Raw genomic sequence first — 19,442 nt, 5'->3', positions numbered from 1 at the left:
TTTAAATACTTTTCATTACAGAGTGATAATGCAAGGATAAGATTTGTTTACACGAGATGTGTTGCTGTGTATTGGCATAGCGCAGCAGTGTTAAGTGGTATTGCCGTTGCTCACAGTTGCTGTGAGTTGGTGCATGATGTGCACCTTCATGCAAAAATGGAATAAAGTAGTGGAATGGGGTAGACAGGATAAGGGTAAAATGAGAAGCAAGTGGGGGAAAAACGAAGAGAAAGCAGGACAGGAAGTTGCAGGAGGGAGAGAGGAAAGAACCATAACTATTCATGTCTTTAACAGTGTAAAGTGAACATATATACAAAACATTAACTGAATTTGGACTGTCACCTTCAGAGAGAGGTGTGGCCACAAATAAACCATGTTGTATAGCCAACTGGATCAAATAAAGCATGCCAAGAAGAAACATATGCGAAATTGAGGTTTATGTATTGGTTGATTTTCTTTTTTGTCAAGCAGATGCCCATTTATTTTTTATTTCAGAGAGAAAGGAAAGTTGGGGAAGAGACATAGGTATGTTTGGGTCAGGCAAGTTAGGTAGGTGAGGAAACAACTGCAGACAGACAAGACGAACAAGACAAGACACAGGGATGGTGATGGACACAAAAGGTTGGGGAACACCATGACTGATGCAAGGGTGGGGACAACCAGAGCCCACAGTCATCAAGCTGGGAGACACTGAGAATTGAGTCCTCACCCACTGGACTGTCATCACTGTCACCTCACTCCGCTGGTGGCTGGAGTGCTTGGTGTTTCCTCCTCCTTCTCTTGCTAGTACTATGCAAACTGAGGGAGACCGGCCTCTCCAGCTGGTCTAGGTGTGCACCAATGGTGAGGCGCACCATCCTAAGCACCATCCCTGGCAACATGGTGTGGGTGATGAAATAATCACCTCCACCACTGCTCCCGGAGGGTACCACTAGACCAGCCTCCATGGCAGGACTATCTGAGGGTGCAGGTAGTGCAGGGGCAGCAGAGGCAGTGCAGCCAGGTTGACTCCCAGACATGCTGGGCATCAGTGCTAGAGTCATTGGAGGTGGAGCAGGCAGACCCAGTGGGGTTGGCCTACCCTGCTATGCTGTAGAGGATTTAGTGATGTTGTACACATGGATGACATGGACAAATTTTGATGACAGATAATACAAATACAACAAGAAAATAAAAAATAAAATAAAATAAAGTACAAATTAGTTTTTATAAAGTACAAATTAATTTTTACAATAACATAAAATGAAATACAAATAAAATATAAAAATAATCAAAAGAAAATGAAATAAAAATACATACTATTTAATAAACAATATAAAATAAAATAAAAATAAAATAAGAGAGATAAGGGTTGGGGTGACAGAAAAAAGATGTAAGACTAGTACCATCATATGTGCCATACAATGCATTAATAGAATTATTTAACTCTATTATCTTAACTTTTAAATTTATGTGCACTGCAGCAAGTAATCCTTAAAATGTGCATATGCTGCACATGTGTGTGTTCCAATTATACAGACTGCAGTTTACAGCAGGGCATTTAGGCCATTGGTGTAGTGGTTTCAATTTAATGAAAATAACAGTATTGCATCGTTGTGAAGTGTGGTATTTGACCCAGTGTGGTATTTGACCCCACTACCTCTGATTAAAGTCTAATAATGGACTCTTGCATACTTGCTTTTAAAGTTGGGCTATGCATGCTCACTTTAATACAACTATATAAAATACCAAAAAACAACTATCTCTAACTTTTAATGCTACAATAACACTACTTTTCTGCTGCATACATACTACATGCTTGCCTCATTCTTACCAATCTAGCCCCGTGGGCTCTGACAGTGCACTCTTGATCACTGGTAGCTGTGGAAAAAACAGAAAAGAACAGGACACCATTATGTATACAGTCTTGCCTACATTCAACTTTTTAAGTCTTACAAGTACTCTCTGTAGTTGATACTTATACAGGTGTGGGATGTCCTCAGTCTTAAATTCCTCAATCCAGTGGTAGAGTGTATCCCACTTCCTCCGACGTAGGTCACTGAAATCATGCCTACATTGCTCTCCAGTGCACAGGATAACTGTAGCACTGGATAAAGCCAAAGCTAAACTATACCGAGCCTCAGACTTGTGCTGGGAGCCAGAAAAGTCACCATGCAGAAGCCTTTGGCTGTAGTTCTTAACTAGGAGTCCAATGTATATCCTGGACTCCTGGATACCCCAACCTCTGTGCTCTAAACCTGGCACCTTCCTCACAAATGCTTGCTATGTCTAGCAAAGATCTAGAGAAATGGAGACTGATGCTTTCCTGACAATTCCAGTTATCACTTTTAGTGGAGTGTGCATACTGTTTGGCACTGCTGCACCCTGTTTAGCATTGTGCAAATGAGTTGCTCTGGGGTGCACACCCCTGAGCAATATGTTTGTGTGATCATAAGTGGACAGCAGCAGCAGTGCCAAGCTGTGAGGACCTAAATAATTGTAATTGCAGTTGCGATGTTATTGGATGTACAGGCAGGTGTGTATATGTCTCAGGCAAATGTGAAGGCCATGCAAGTCCTTATAGCAGCATTAAACTTACAAGAATTTAGTACACATTGTACCCATACCCACAGGCATACATCTGATAATAAATATGCTAATACATAGCTAGATAAATAAATAAACTGACACAACATTCCTCATACATATCACGAATATCAGGTCCACTATCTTAAGTATTATAAGTGAGAGTGACTATAATGGGAAGTGGAACAACAGTAAAAGCATATGGAATATCCTGTATTAGAACCTAGAGCCATGTGTATGGCAGTCCTACACTTACATCCATTGGCACAAAAAAAGGTTTAAATACACTACTCTATGCTGCAGTTCAATGTCAAAACAGTAAAAAAAAAAAAAAAAGGTTGCACACCCTGTACTAGAACCCAGACCCAGGCCCAGGACCATCTATACTCCAGCCCTACACTTGCGACTGCTGCCACAAGACTAGTTACATGACATTCACTATTTTACTAATTATTCTTAAGGTGTCGTTGTTAACCACCATGCAATGCCTCTTAGTGGGCTTGTGTGATGCCCAATAGTATTAATTAAATGTATCTGATTTCTATTTCTGGCTGTCTGGGTTTTGTCTGCTTCCTGGGTGGTCCAGTTGTCCAGTTTGTGCACTGCCATGCTCCATGCAAATGAGATAAGCACAGCCAAACCCCCAAAAAATTAGACAAACAAAGACAGAAAAGGAGAAAAAGAAAAAATGGGCAAGTAGTTGAAATGAGGAATATCAATGCATGACATGCACACAAGAAAATGATAACGCACATGAGGTATGTCTACATTGAGCTGGATATGACCGCTCAATGCTATGCACCTTCAGAACACAGGATGGGTGCCTTATCCCTCTCTGCCACACAAACAGCTTTGCAGCAAAGAATTGAACTCAATCTGTACACAACCAACTGCAACTGCATCTATAGTAATAACAAACCATACAACTGTTACTTGTAATTTATTATTTTGGATATAGTACGCCTAGTGATCACACAACGTATTACAATTATTGCTTGCAAATATAAAGCTCTGCCTTATATTTCTGTGTTTGTTAGTCATTTTTCAGTTATCTGACCAGCAGTCCGAGACATGCAGTGTGTACACCATTCTATATCATTGCTCTTAAAATGTGTGAGGATATTAAGTGGAAATATTATCATATGCAGTTGCCAACAAATGAAGGACAGGTTGGATGTTAAGGAACACAACCTGTGAATTGTGCGTAGCTTACTTACATTTCCAACCTTACATCTAACTTTGTAAATCTAACCTGACACACCCAGTAGAAGTAATGTAGCCAGCATTGTTGCTGTGGTTTTCCTTCTAAACAGCAATAATTTACAGTTGCAGTCCATTAAACACAAACAGTGAGGGAGTGCCTGTACTATGTTTACACCTCCTACATGGATCCAAGTATTTGGGATTTAGCAAGTCTAATGAATTCATACTTCTTCTGCATCTTCACTGTGTTAACAGCCTTGAATCTACACCATATAAAAAGGCAACTGTGTAGCTAGGCAAACTGATTGTGAGGAGACTTGTTTATGTTGGGAAGACTTCAGATACTCTATTTCTTCAGGATATATCTGTACAGAGGAGTACTGAACTGCAGGAGGTATGCTTCCATTTTGTCAGCTACATACTGCATAAGCTGGAGTACATTTAAGAATAATATAAAGCAAAGGCTTTTATATTTCTATCTGTATGCATTATTTAGACGTGTACTGATGGCATGGGCATGTTAATCAAGCCATTTCAGGCATATACATGCATAGTAATACATGAAAATGGAAGGCTGTGTGATAAATATGTACACATGTTTCAGGCACAGTTCCTTTGATAGCACTTTTAGCATTTCAAAGATGATTTGTTCACAAACTATGTCATTTTCCTGTTATTTTTTTTTTTTGGGGGGGGGGGCAAAGGTGAGTTACTGTTACGGCACAAACAAGGGTAGACTGTTCTTTTGGAGGGAGGAAGGTGAGTTACTGTTATGCACAAACAAGGATAGACTGTTCATTTTGGGAAGAGTGAAGGTGAGTTACTGTTATGGCACAAAAAAGGATAGAATGTTCTTTTTGGGAGGAGTGAAGGTGAGTTATTGTTATGGCACAAAAAAAAAGGATAAACTGCTCCTTTGGAGGGATTAAATGTGAGTTACTGTTATGGCACAAACAAGGATATACTGTTCTTTTGGGGGGGAAAGGTGAGTTACTGTACGGCACAAACAAGGACAGACTGTTCTTTTGGGGGAGAGTAAAGGTGAGTTACTGTATGGCACAAACAAGGACAGACTGTTCTTTTGGGGGAGAGTAAAGGTGAGTTACTGTTATGGCACAAACAAGGACAGACTGTTCTTTTGGGGGGCAAAGGTGAGTTACTGTATGGCACAAACAAGGACAGACTGTTCTTTTGGGGGAGAGTAAAGGCGAGTTACTGTTATGGCACAAACAAGGACAGACTGTTCTTTTGGGGGAGAGTAAAGGTGAGTTACTGTACGGCACAAACAAGGACAGACTGTTCTTTTGGGGGAGAGCAAAGGCGAGTTACTGTTATGGCACAAACAAGGACAGACCGTTCTTTTGGGGGAGAGTAAAGGTGAGTTACTGTATGGCACAAACAAGGACAGACTGTTCTATTGGGGGAGAGCAAAGGTGAGTTACTGTTATGGCACAAACAAGGACAGACTGTTCTTTTGCGGGAGAGTAAAGGTGAGTTACTGTACGGCACAAACAAGGATAGACTGATCTTTTGGGGGAGAGTAAAGGTGAGTTACTGTTATGGCACAAACAAGGACAGAATATTCTTTTGGGGGAGAGTAAAGGTGAGTTACTGTATGGCACAAACAAGGACAGACTGTTCTTTTGGGGGAGAGTAAAGGTGAGTTACTGTACAGCACAAACAAGGACAGACTGTTCTTTTGGGGGAGAGCAAAGGCGAGTTACTGTTATGGCACAAACAAGGACAGACTGTCCTTTTGGGGGAGAGTAAAGGTGAGTTACTGTACGGCACAAACAAGGACAGACTGTTCTTTTGGGGGAGAGTAAAGGTGAGTTACTGTTATGGCACATACAAGGACAGACTGTTCTTTTGGGGGAGAGCAAAGGCGAGTTACTGTTATGGCACAAACAAGGACAAACTGTCCTTTTGGGGGGGAGTAAAGGTGAGTTACTGTTATGGCACATACAAGGACAGACTGTTCTTTTGGGGGAGAGCAAAGGTGAGTTACTGTTATGGCATAAACCAGGACAGACTGTTCTTTTGGGGGAGAGTAAAGGTGAGTTACTGTTATGGCACATACAAGGACAGACTGTTCTTTTGGGGGAGAGCAAAGGTGAGTTACTGTTATGGCACAAACCAGGACAGACTGTTCTTTTGGGGGAGAGTAGAGGTGAGTTACTGTATGGCACAAACAAGGACAGACTGTTCTTTTGGGGGAGAGTAAAGGTGAGTTACTGTTATGGCACAAACAAGGACGGACTGTTCTTTTGGGGGAGAGTAAAGGTGAGTTACTGTTATGGCACAAACAAGGATAGACTGTTCTTTTGGGGGAGAGTAAAGGTGAGTTACTGTTATGGCACAAACAAGGACAGACTGTTCTTTTGGGGGAGAGTAAAGGTGAGTTACTGTTATGGCACAAACAAGGACAGACTGTTCTTTTGGGGGAGAGTAAAGGTGAGTTACTGTATGGCACAAACAAGGACAGACTCTTTTTTTGGGGGGAGAGTAAAGGTGAGTTACTGTATGGCACAAACAAGGACAGACTCTGCTTTTTGGGGGAAAGTAAAGGTGAGTTACTGTTATGGCACAAACAAGGACAGACTGTTCTTTTGGGGGAGAGTAAAGGTGAGTTACTGTTATGGCACAAACAAGGATTTGTTGCTCTTGTTACTCTCCTTGTTTTGCCTCCTGCCTGTTGTTCGTATTTCACATCTGTAGACTGTTGTACATTTCTCCACAGGGTAATGCTGAGTGGCTACCCTTTCTGTGTTATCTGGAATCAAGGAAGAACATGACTGTGTAGGGTTTATTGAATCCCCCCCACCTATTTTTGAGGCATCACATGGCATTAGACTAGAATCAGTTAAACTTTGAACAGATGGATTTGTAATGATGGTAAGGAGATCACCTTAAAATACAATATAGGCAGTATGAATAACTGCAACAAATTGTTCAATATACAAAACTTGTGTATGTTAATGAGATCCATATAAAACTATTTATGAAACAGTATGACAAGCATTTGATGAATATATGCAGATGGTTAGCCAAACACCATCTACCTGACATTGTTTGCAAACACGTTAGTGAATAATGTGTTATCAACAATAAAATACTTCTCGGTTTTTCCAACTCAGACTGTGGTGACAGAATCATTCCTCTCCACTGCCCAGATTTTCACAGCATGCCCAGATTTTTGCCTCATATCCTTGGTCTGTTCATCATAAAATTTGTGGTATCTGGATTTTTGTGGCAAATCACTGAAGATTGAATTCACTAAATAATGACAGGCATCTGAGTTTCAGACTTCATATCCCTCAGAAAATGCATGATAACATAAGACCTTTTACATTAGCAACCTACTAAGTTTATGACAGCAATATTTAAAATCTGTACCTATTTTTGGCTTTGTCTAGATTTTTGTACTAAGAGGTTGAAGTGTATGGATAGAATGTAGGTTGCCTTTTCTACAATGACTAAACATTTGTGTAGATTGTGACATTATGGACATGACTACAGTGAAATTTATAAAACATCTTCTAGAGAAAAAACAGAAGCTCTAGTTCTATAGCAATAAACAATTTATCATATAACCAGAGAAGGAAATTGTGTTCAACAACTTGTAATCATGAAGGGCAGAAATGTTAATCACAACCTCCTATCATAAAATCCTGTCAGTAGAAAGCAAACAAAGCACTGCATTAATAATAAAAATCAATGAAACTGCTCAATGTGATGATGTGCCACAGGGATTAAAAGCAAGAATTTCCTTCTACAAGTAGCATGGGTTACCACTAGATGCGCATAACCAATTTTAATGCTGCTGTCGATTGCAACAGGGTTTTATACGGACTTTAAAACCACAAGACAACAAGTAAATGTCAAATTGCTGAACTGGCACTTCAACTGCTTTCAGAACAAAATGCCTGTTTGAAAAAAAATTCAATAACTGTTCTAAAACAATTCAATAGTAAGTAATATCCTTAAAATCTAGCAAAATACCATGATGTATTTTATTATTTGTGTTAGTTACCTGGGATAGAGCACTGATCCACATGGACCTTCTTTTCTGACTCGGCCTGTAAGCATTTTATGTTAAGCAAGTGGAGGCTGAGGGAATTAAACCTTGGACCACAGGAAGCCATTCATAGCCTTAATCTTCACTATCCACTACCAGACAGTTCATAGCATTAATCCTATGTATCAACTGCCAAATGTCGAATACATCAGACTGTGTCTACCAAATAAGTGCACCTTGCTACAGCAAATATGCAGACTGCAGCAGATATAGCATCTTTCAGCTTCATTATGCTGACAGGAATTCAACCAGCTTGTGCCTAGAAGACTATTAGTAGCACAGCAGTACAGTTAACCAGATTTCTAGTGTGAACAATTCTTTACAAAGAGTAAAGTAGCAGTCTACAAAATGACATTTTGCCGACAAATGGGTTACTGTGGAGAGTTTGAGTCTCCTACCTCACATAAATCAACAGGCAGCCACAAAATGTTTGGACTCATTCTCCCTTCACTTCCAAGGACAGAACAAATACTTCTGGCAGAGTTAGAATGGACATTTATTTCAAGTTTGCATACATCACAAAATTAAACAGAGTAACATTCACAACATAAGTTTGCCTGATCACTTACAAATGTTTAATTGCATTGCAAAAATAATGCTTTAGCAATCGGCATTGAAAAGAGTTTATTTCCATCTATAGTGACTAACTTAAAAAAATCTATCAGTACCTCATAAGTGCAGTTAAATGTTTGCATTAAAATGTTATATTGTCAGTTGTAAAATGTTTGCAAATTAAATCAAAACCTTATTTTGCATTCTAGGGGTGCATGGCTATAATGTGTGTGGTAAACAAAGCAATCACTGAGTTTGCAATAGTGGCTCTAATTAAGCAGGCATGTATGAAAATAATCATGTGTTATGGCAAAGAACTACTTGCGACTTTATTATGTTTCAGTGCTAATTCATGCTTACAAATATTGCAAATCAGTTTTCCACTTGTCACCCATGAGTAAAACTTCTTTGCACGGGACTGGTATGTAACCATTTTGCCCTCTTGCAGTTAAGATCAGTATTCACAGTCATTTGCACAAGTGTGATAGCGGTATTCTCTGATGTATACAAATAAGCATAGCAAAGGCAAGAATCATAGAGACCATTTGCGCTAATATGACATGCCTTAAGTATAATGAGATGTGAGTAAGACAGTTTATGAAGTGCTGTATACTAATAAGTTTTGTTTGAGATTCATAGTCTAATAATAGTACAGTACGGACATCCATTGTTGAAACCGATGCTTTTCCTTTGATATGCGAGTTGCAATCCATTACCTGCCCCAACTATCCCTTCTATAGGTTGTCAAAGTATAGACAAGCAGTTCTCTTATACACAAATTAATTATTTCCCACAGCAACCTTTCGGTAGTTTTGCCTAGGTATGCACAAACACTAAAATGGCTCAAAATAAATTATTTTGCCCAGCAATCACTTCAGCAGTCTGATCACACATGCACAAGCACCTCACTGACATCAAAATAAACATTTCCCCCACTGACCCCTTCAGTAGTTTTACCAAGTATGCACAAGCACCAAAATGAAACCTTTCCCACACCACTCCTTCAGCAATCTGTCCAAGTATGCACAAGCACCAAAATGAAACCTTTCCCACACCACTCCTTCAGCAATCTGTCCAAGTATGCACAAGCACCAAAATGAAACCTTTCCCACACCACTTCCTTCAGCAATATGTCCAAGTATGCACAAGCACCAAAATGAAACCTTTCCCACACCACTCCTTCAGCAATCTGTCCAAGTATGCACAAGCACCAAAATGAAACCTTTCCCACACCACTCCTTCAGCAATCTGTCCAAGTATGCACAAGCACCAAAATGAAACCTTTCCCACACCACTCCTTCAGCAATCTGTCCAAGTATGCACAAGCACCAAAATGAAACATTTCCCACACGACTCCCTTCAGCAATCTGTCCAAGTATGCACAAGCAACAAAATGAAACCTTTCCCACACCACTTCCTTCAGCAATCTGTCCAAGTATGCACAAGCACCAAAATGAAACCTTTCCCACACCACTCCTTCAGCAATCTGTCCAAGTATGCACAAGCACCAAAATGAAACCTTTCCCACACCACTCCTTCAGCAATATGTCCAAGTATGCACAAGCACCAAAATGAAACCTTTCCCACACCACTCCTTCAGCAATCTGTCCAAGTATGCACAAGCACCAAAAGGAAACATTTCCACAAGCAGACCTTTCACTAGTATGTCCAATTATGCACAAGCAGACAAATTAAACATTTCCCACGCAGTTCCCTTTAGCACTATGTCCAAATATGCACAGGTACCAAAATGAAACATATCCTCAAGCGATCCCTTCAGTAGCATGTCCTAGTATGCACAAGCACCAAAATGAAACATTTCCCCCACCAATCCCTTTAGCAGTATGCACAATTTTGCACAGGTACCAAAATGAAACATTTCCCCAAGCAATCCCTTCAGTAGTTTCACCAAGTACGCACAGTTTTCTGTGTGAAAAAAAGTGATTTTCTCTTGGAAACAGTGATCACATCGTGAATATTTTATTGTCTACTTAAGTGATTAATACATGATTTTATATGTGACAAGTGCAAACATGACACAATTACAGAACAGAAATTGCTAAATAAAATATACAAACTAGAAATGTACATTTTGTCCAGGATATGATGATACTCAAACAACCAGATAGGGCTATGATTCATGTACAGAATATTACTGTTATCATTATGACAGGCTGGAATTAGTTAATAATAAATAGCAGTCTGCACTGTGATTTTAAAATAACATGAAACATTTTGTGCAAGCATGCCTGGATAAGTCTGACTAAAGCCAAATGCTCAAAATTGATGTTTATACAAATCTATAAGATCTGTTTGAAAAGATCAGACCTTCCAAGTCAGTAACTGCAGCTTCTATCCGTGTACATAACATTTGTCAAAATAGAATGCAGAAATCTAGCTTGTTCATATTTTATTAATTATGGTTACAAGAAACTTTTCATGTAGTTCAAAAACTTTCAATTGAGGGAGCTTTAATGTATAAAGAGCTAAACCAGTAAACATAACTGCGAGAAAATACAAGAGAAAATCAGAAAATGGAAGAAATTAATGCAATTCATATTAAAGTAGTTGCTGGAAAACTGTTCTGAACAACATTGTGAAAGAATCTGAGAATCCAACAGAGAATGTCTGAGAAGTTGACAGAGAATCACCACAGACATCATTATAGAAAATCAAGGAAACATATGTAAACTGATACAAATAGCAAAGATAGAAACACTATAAAACTATCATTTTGGTAAGGTCTTTCCAGTAGATAAAAGACTGAACAGCTTTTTTTGTATATGTAAAATAAATAAATTATACACATATATATATATATATATATATATATATATATATATATATATATATATATATATATATATATATATATATATATATATATATATGGGTCTACCTGTCATGGTCGACAGTTCATATAATCGACACTCATTTGGTCGACATTTCATTTGGTCGACAAGCAGATTTGCCCCCTTCCCCAATGTTGTGCAACCCTGGAGTTGATATATATAGTTAGGGGGGGGTGTGGGGGGCACAATGCTTGTCGATCAAATGAACTGTCGACCAAATAAACTGTCGACCATATGAACTGTCGACCATGTCAGGTAGAACCATATATATACATATACATATATATACATATATATATATATATATATATATATACATACATACATACACATTATATATATATATATATATATATATATATATATATATATATATATATACACACACACACATATATACACGCACACAGCACACACATTCTGTATAAAGAATACTGTATTCAAGTATGTAGTTTACTGGCAGGAAATGAGAGAGATAGCCCAGCATATTAAACTGTACGTTAGAGCAGCCAGTAAAAAACACTGTACCTGTAAGTTGTGAAGTCAAACTATGTTTTTGTCAGCTAATTAATTAGGTATTGTTTTTATTTTTATCTAAACCTTATTTACACTTTGTCATTCTTCCAATTAGCTCTTAGACAACATTAACAATGTAAGATATAAGCCAACAAGCAATATGGGAGGTAACGTTTTAGACAGTATTCAAGTCAAGTAATCATCATGTCTCCAGTCTGACAACTTCATCCATCACCACACACACAAACTTCTCTTTCTCATCTGAAGTTCAGACCAAGATAATGCACTTAAGATGGAGAACAAAAAATACACCACTGGGATTCCACCTGTCTCCCTGCTGGACAGAGGCATCAGATGCTGCCTTCTCGGAACATGAGCTAAATTCTTGGCTAGGCTTGTAAGGGCTCAGGGCCAATAGCCTAGTAACCTCCTATGATCCTATGAAGATCACTTTTTCTGCTGGAAAATAATGGAGTACGCAATATATATATATATTGTGTTGGTCTCTTAAAAGTAGCAATAGGAAGATAACGGGCCTGAAATGTCCAGGAGCCAACAGCTGCAGGTTAGTTGGTGGTGTAAAATAAAACAAAATACAGTGACTTGCTCATTATTCTGGAAATAACCGATTTCCTCAAAGTACATTATTTGTTAAGAATCTGAAAAGTCTGGCACTACAACCCATGCAAATGCATCTTAATTGAAAATACACGAGCTAGGAAGGTTAAACAGCTTGTTAGGCTGAAAATAATAATGACCATAACAGTCTTTCCCAATTTCTTGTATACTGCTTTTTATTTATTTTTATTTTATTTAACATTTGTTGACCAAGAAAGTCTGACTAGGACAGAGCCTATTTTCAGTGGAGGCCTGTGGAGAAATTCTCCAGATGAACGTCTTTGGAATGTGGGAGGAAAATCGGAGTACCCAGAGGAAACCCACACAAACAATGGGAGGCATGCAGACTCTGTACAGAAGGCACCCCAGCCAAAAATTGAACCAGAGAACCTCTTGTTGTGAGACAATGTTAAACACTGCACCACTGTAACACCTTTTTCATTAGTAGAGGTAAATACTTTAGGCATGCTAAAAGGAACATGAGACTTTTGTCCATCGATTCCAAATGCTGCAAATTAAAGACAATATGGTTCTGTTAACTAAAAAAAATGGCACACACACAGATATACAAGACTGACAAACCAAAATACGTAATCCCAAAAGACTAAAAATTCAAAATAATGAATGATGGAATTTGCTCCTTCTCCACTGCTGTGCAATCTAGGTGATGGCATAATATATAGTTAGCAAGGGGGTGTGGGGGGGGGGCACAGCTCCCCACATGGGGGGATGCAGGGGGGCTTGCAAATGTGTTCAATATTTTGAATTTTCAGTTTGGGATTCAGTCTTTTGGTTTGTCAGTCTTCTGAAGTAGATTTTATATATATATATATATATATATATATATATATATATACACAGAAAAAGAGCTCAAAACTGAAAATTACACCCTTCCTCTCTTGTGGGTGGCCTAAAACTTTTACATAAAATATTAGCAGCATGTGCAATAAATTACAGCAAGCTTCTGCTTTAGCTGATGGCTACATGCCATGCATTGCTATCCTTTGAGAGCTTTTAGTGCAGATGAAGAGGCACTACTTTATATTATGTCATCCTCTGGCTGGTAATGAGGAAGCACAGGGTGTTGCCATCCTTTCCAAGAAAGATCCTCCTTGTACATTGAACCATGTATGACTTCTCACTGACCAGGCAGTACTAACATTATTATATACATACTTGTACTGTGCTCAGAAAGAGCACGTCGGGAGACTATGCATATTCTGCAGGTACACTTTTATTAGCCAAAGAACATATGTGCGCACAAGCATGCACATAAACACACACATAAATACATGACCTTAAACACATTCCATATGAGTTAGGTATACTGGATAACAGATATTTCAATAGGAATGAAATATGAGATAGACTACACACAAATGGGAACAAGCTTAAAGAAATGTCTCATAAGGAGGCAAAATGCAATTTACAGTCCAGAGGGTGGACTATAAGAAAATAAAAAATGCCCATCACATGTCACATGGGAATGGAGGCCCCAAAGTAGGTACAAATAGACTCTTAAAATGAATACATGCAACCTGAGCTGCTGAAAATGTTTACTAAGAAAATTAACAGAAAAAAACATGGATTCCACTGCAAGAGAATGTAGAGAAGATTCAGGAACAGCACGATGAAGAATACGAGAATATGAAATTATTTATGTAAGTTAATATTTGGGATACTTTGAAAAGTCTGCCAAGACAATTATCTATTTGTCACAGCAAACAAAGACTGAAATGCAAGAAATAATTCTGGATAGGAAAAAGTCCATCTCGGATACAGATGATGAATTCTTTACAAATACAATCAGAAGGAATCAACAGCAAACCAGGACTAATCAGACCCTAGAGCAGAGAAGACTATGGACAAAACTGGATTTTTCATAAGGGTTGACCAGAAGAGTGAGTTCTCTTTTGTTACATTGTGGCATAGCTGCACAGCAAGAAACTACAATAACTAAAGTTGTTTTTAATGTGGGTAAAAACTGGGGATGTAAGCAATGATCATATACCTACACACACACACACACACACACACACACACACACACTAACATTGTGGGGATGTGATCATTCACACACTCCTACAAACAGTAATTGACTGAGATTATAGTTGAAAAGCTAATCATATCATGCTAGATTTGTGGCAATTATGAAGACCGTTCTCCCCATAATTTTCCCACAACTACTTTTTTTAAGAGGGAGAGTAAGAATTAGTATCATCTGTAAGGAGTGCAACAGACCCTCCTTAATTCTCCCACAACTACTTTTTTAAAAAATTAGTATAATTTGTATGGGGTGCAACAGACCCCCCCCCCCTTAATTCTCCCACATTTTCTTTTTTTAAAAGGGAGAGTAATGGAGGTACAGGGGTGTCTGGTCCTTTTACAGTCTGCAGAAAATTACAGAACATTTCATTATCAGCTGTTAAACCACACTACTGCTGTTATGTTACGTATGCAAAAACACTGCCGAGGTCCAGTGCTCTCTATTACATTTACGGCGGCAGCAATAATTCAATGGACAATAGTGTTAAATGACCTCTATAGCCCCAACTAAACAACTGCAGAATACAGTACATCATAACAGAAGGAATGCCACTGTGACATCTGAGGTATCTTGCAGTGTGAAGACTCTTCCTTTGTGAGACTTTATAACTAGTACCAACGATAATTAGACAAATTTAAAGAGACAAATATACGAGTATGGAGAGCAGCGTGAAAATAGATACATGACAAAAATCTCTAGTGCATTAAAAAAAGTCTTCTGGTCACATGAAAGGCTGTTTAACATGCTAAATGGCTCTACTTCCAGTGCAATATTCTCTTGTCTTTGTCAGTCCACATAATTGCCTCTTTGTGTGTAACAAGAGCTAAAAATTGAAGGAGCATTTCTGCCAGTTTTAAGATACTCCATTTCCTTCCTGTATGGCATTAGTTCTTAGCTGGGAGATTAAAGCAGAGAGCACAATAACAGACAAATAATCTGCAGCCATTGGATGGATATAGGACTAGTTCCCATAACCTCAGTTACTTTTATGCAGTGGAAGTCACTCATTCTCCCCATGTTCCTGGCTCAGATCCAAAAATATGTATTAGAATGAACAGGTCATACCCAGTTACCCATAAGGATAAAATTGATATAAAGACAAAAAAAAAATTGCATGTTACAAAGCAACTAAAATATGTCTGCAAGCCTTAATAATTTCAACTTTAAACCACCATAGAAACTATGCTTCTCGGTAGTAAAGCAGGTTCATGCGCACTGCAGGGGAATGACATCCAGTTCCTTTAATCTGCAGGTCACGAAGACTAGTGTATACACAGGCACCATTAAGCAGCGTCTGTGACTCCTTAACATCAAGGCACAATGTAACCTACTTCACTCAATCATTTTAACTTGTTCATGGGAGAGAATTTCTACAAAGAAATCTTCATAGGCAATCAACTGCTAGGATTTTAAAGCAGCTGTGAAAAATGCTAGTCCTGTAGTAACCAATAAACTCTATTGTCTCTGCACTGACATTTAATTAAAAAGAAAAAAGAAAACATGACCCTTATTTCAAACTGTCTAGCAGTTTAGCATAGAGAATCAGGGCTATGGGCTCATAAACAGCTTTATCTGGTAGTCCTAGATTTGTTCCCCTTATCTTCCAGTTGCCTAGCATGATTCTGAGCAAGTCACTTAACGTAAGGCTGAAAGGACTTGGCTAGTAGTATTACATTGCTAACAAATTAAAAAAGTCACATACATGTATGATACTGTTATTTGGAACATAATTTAAACAGGCCATTAATAATATAATGAAATCGAACTGAAACATTAACCTAATGATTACCATGGTCAAACAGTTTTGCATAGTATAACGATAAACTATTAACAGCAATAACATATTCTATTTCAGAGAATTAATCAATACATTTTAGATAAGACTTGGTGATTAAGTGGTTTGACACTGCTGCTGAAGATTTACAATAAACTTTACAGGATTACTACTACAGATATTCACTTATCACTGTTATAGTGCTATTTTCCCTAAAAGAAAACTGTAAGCATTGTCCTGCACTCTAAGACCTCAGTATAGTGTCCTGGGTAGAGGAGTTTATGTCTGTGTATTTCAATGGATTAAAACGCCAAATCTTACAGAAACAAACTGTGCTATACTTATCCACTGGTAATTGCAAATTAAGTTTATTTTAAAGCAGCAACGCATTCAGTTTGGTGAAAATTCTGACCTATACTTACTAATGCAATTTTAGATTGCCATTTATGTTACAGCTTAAAAATAATCCACTGTGCTATTTAAGTTCCAGCTTAAAAATACAATCCACAGTTTAAGTGTGCTGAAGTGCTGCAGTTAAAAAAACAAATGGAATGCTCATTCAAGCTTGGTTTGTACGTTCTGCATTGAAGAGGCTTATTCTGACATGACAAAAACAGTATCTAGACAACAGAAATAAAGGTAGCACTGAATACTGATGAATACCCTGGCCCAATACAGAACAGTGTATACAACTTCTACTGTTCAAAAATCCCAAATAGAATTTAACTATAGATATACAAGTATAATGTAAGTTATCTTATAACTCAAATTCAAAACAACAGAAGAAATCCCAAGAGTACTTGATTATTGCTCTAGTTTCAATGCCTTAAAACCATATTCTCAAAATGATCTGGAAATATCTTCTGGCAGGATATCTTTGCAAAGTCAGGAGTTCTGCCAAACACAAGAATAAATGCTCACATCTTTTAGCAACATCTCTCTTTGCTGATAAGCATGTTAAATCAAGTACTGCAATACTGCATGAGATGAAAAGTGAACTTGCCTTTATGGCTTTACAACAGTATAAGTTATGTTCACTATCATAAATCAGAGAAAGATTATGTAGTATTTTGGTGCAGTCATTGAGCCCTTTGGGTTGTCAAAGGCCTCAACTGAAAGTCGTTTAACCTGTTCTAATAAATGGAACTCAAACTGCCTGGGTGAGGCTATGGGTGGGATTCTTGAAATTTAAATGTATACCACAAACTGTGCAAGTTGCATCCATATGTGATAATTACATTTTAATTTCTCACAGATCGCAATGTGGTGACCTCAGTTGACTCTGCTAATCATAAAGCACAGCCAGGCTGTCATTGCAGTCTGATAGATGTGTAAAACCTACCCCTACATGTGGACTACATTAGCAGCCTTGTCTAGGGTTCCCCCATTTTACCTCCCATACTGTGAACAATGTTTATTGCCTGCAACTCGCACTCTGTACGACTTTTATGAAAAAAAATTAATGCTCACTATCCACATGGTGCCAGACCTACTCTATCCCCTCATGCTAACATGGTAACAAAGTCATTCGGTCTCCTACAGGCTGTTGAGGGGAGATCTACTTCTGCTATACAAGGCACTGTCAGATCTCACTCTGAAGGACCTCCTGCATATCCACAAAACAAACAGCACCAAATTACTTGTTTTAAAGACTGAAACAATGCCTGTGATATAAATAGGACCTGATGAAGAGACGGGTATGTATCCTACATATTACCCCCTTCTCTGAAACAGGCTCCTCATCCATGTGAAGCAAGTTCCTCCCTAACCCAATTCAAGTGCAACTTGAACAATTGGATGGGCAACAAGAAATTCATCCCTGGTTTGGCACCTATGTCTCTAATGGACACAGGCAGCCTGTAAACGTTTCCTCTTCCAGGCCCCTGCTTGTAAGCATTTCTCCTCCCAAGCCCCTGCTTACACTTATCAAAGCTACCAGAACTTGTCAGAGATTTGGGATGAATGGCTAGACTTAAAAAGGCCCTTGTGGTCGTTAGTCTAGTAAACGCCCATGAGCCTATACCACTTTGTGGTAAACATCTAATAGCAATGCACACAAATTTTAGACTTATGCTAGATAGTAGCCATACTACAAATTAGTAGCTACTGGATTTACTGCACTATGTTACGAAACAGAAAGCAAGTAACTCCAGAATCATACCATGCTTGTCTTCATTAGCTAAATCTTTATACCATGAGGTGAGCTACAAAAGTGACAAACATTTATTTATTAATAATGAAGAAAATGTTGCCAACTTAACATAGCTTGAACAGCCTAATATCCAAATCTCTGAATGCAAATGTAAGCACACCTGCTGAATTATGAGTGTTTACTGACTGCAAACAGTTCAGTCCACTGCCTTACAGTCCTCACATTTTGAGTCTTAAATACTGTAGCCCTCAACTGATACTGTGCTAGTTATTACACTGGCTAGTTTAATACACATGCTTGCAGCATTAATATTTCCAGTAAGTTATTTCTTCACATTATTTTATTTAGATAACAGTCTGATATAACATTGTACCTTACTTTACAGTTTTAACACAATTCTGACATTTTTGAAGTTTATGTTTTCCATACAGAGTAGATGAACTCCAGAAAATTAACTGATGCAAATTAAATAAGAACTACACCATATGTTCCTAACAGTTGTGTTATAATTCAGCCAAGGGTTTGATTACATATCACAGATAATGTACTTACCTGGTTGCCAGATGCAGGTCAGGTTTTCTTTGCAAAATAATGTTTTATTTCAATTGAATCTGTAGGCAGAATTGATAAATAAAGAATTATGAGACAAACAGCATAATTTATATACAATTGTCAGATTTTAGCAAATGCTGTTTTAAACAAGGAAATAAATCAGTTAAACTTTCAGCCAACACAAGGCCATACTTTTTTCATCTTTTAATGATTGATTTTACAGAAATGTCTACATTGTATGGAAGCACCAACATACTTAAAGGTTAATATCACTGATGTATCAGACTACTAGAAACACTGGTCCAGACATATTTTAGAATATGGTGGTATTTATGACCAGCAAATTGTATTTTCTACTTATCAACTTAACTTTAGCACCCAAGGAATTGATAAATATGGAGTGTCAGCAGCTATGGTTGGTTTAGCCCACTAAATACATATTCACTACATATACTGGCAAGGCATATTATTCAAGGCCTATTTTACATTTATTCTTGACCTGATTGTGACGTCCAGTTAATATCCCACCAGAC

General features: G+C 38.1%; 1 protein-coding gene across 1 annotated transcript in view; it reads right to left on the bottom strand.

Moving 5' to 3' along the window:
* The window catches only part of ABAT (4-aminobutyrate aminotransferase), a 1,409,217-nt gene that overhangs the window by 1,228,339 nt on the left and 161,436 nt on the right, over positions 1 to 19,442 (bottom strand). The window contains exon 2 of the mRNA XM_044089599.1: positions 18,910 to 18,968. The gene's annotated coding sequence lies outside the window, so the exon portion shown is untranslated. The remainder of the gene's footprint in view (positions 1 to 18,909; positions 18,969 to 19,442) is intronic.

This window comes from Protopterus annectens, chromosome 12.part0, assembly GCF_019279795.1.
Source record: "Protopterus annectens isolate FY-2018-M chromosome 12.part0, PAN1.0, whole genome shotgun sequence".
NCBI lineage: Eukaryota > Metazoa > Chordata > Ceratodontiformes > Protopteridae > Protopterus > Protopterus annectens.
The sequence above is the reverse complement of the archived record's forward strand: the minus strand, read 5'-3'. Positions and strand labels throughout refer to the sequence as shown.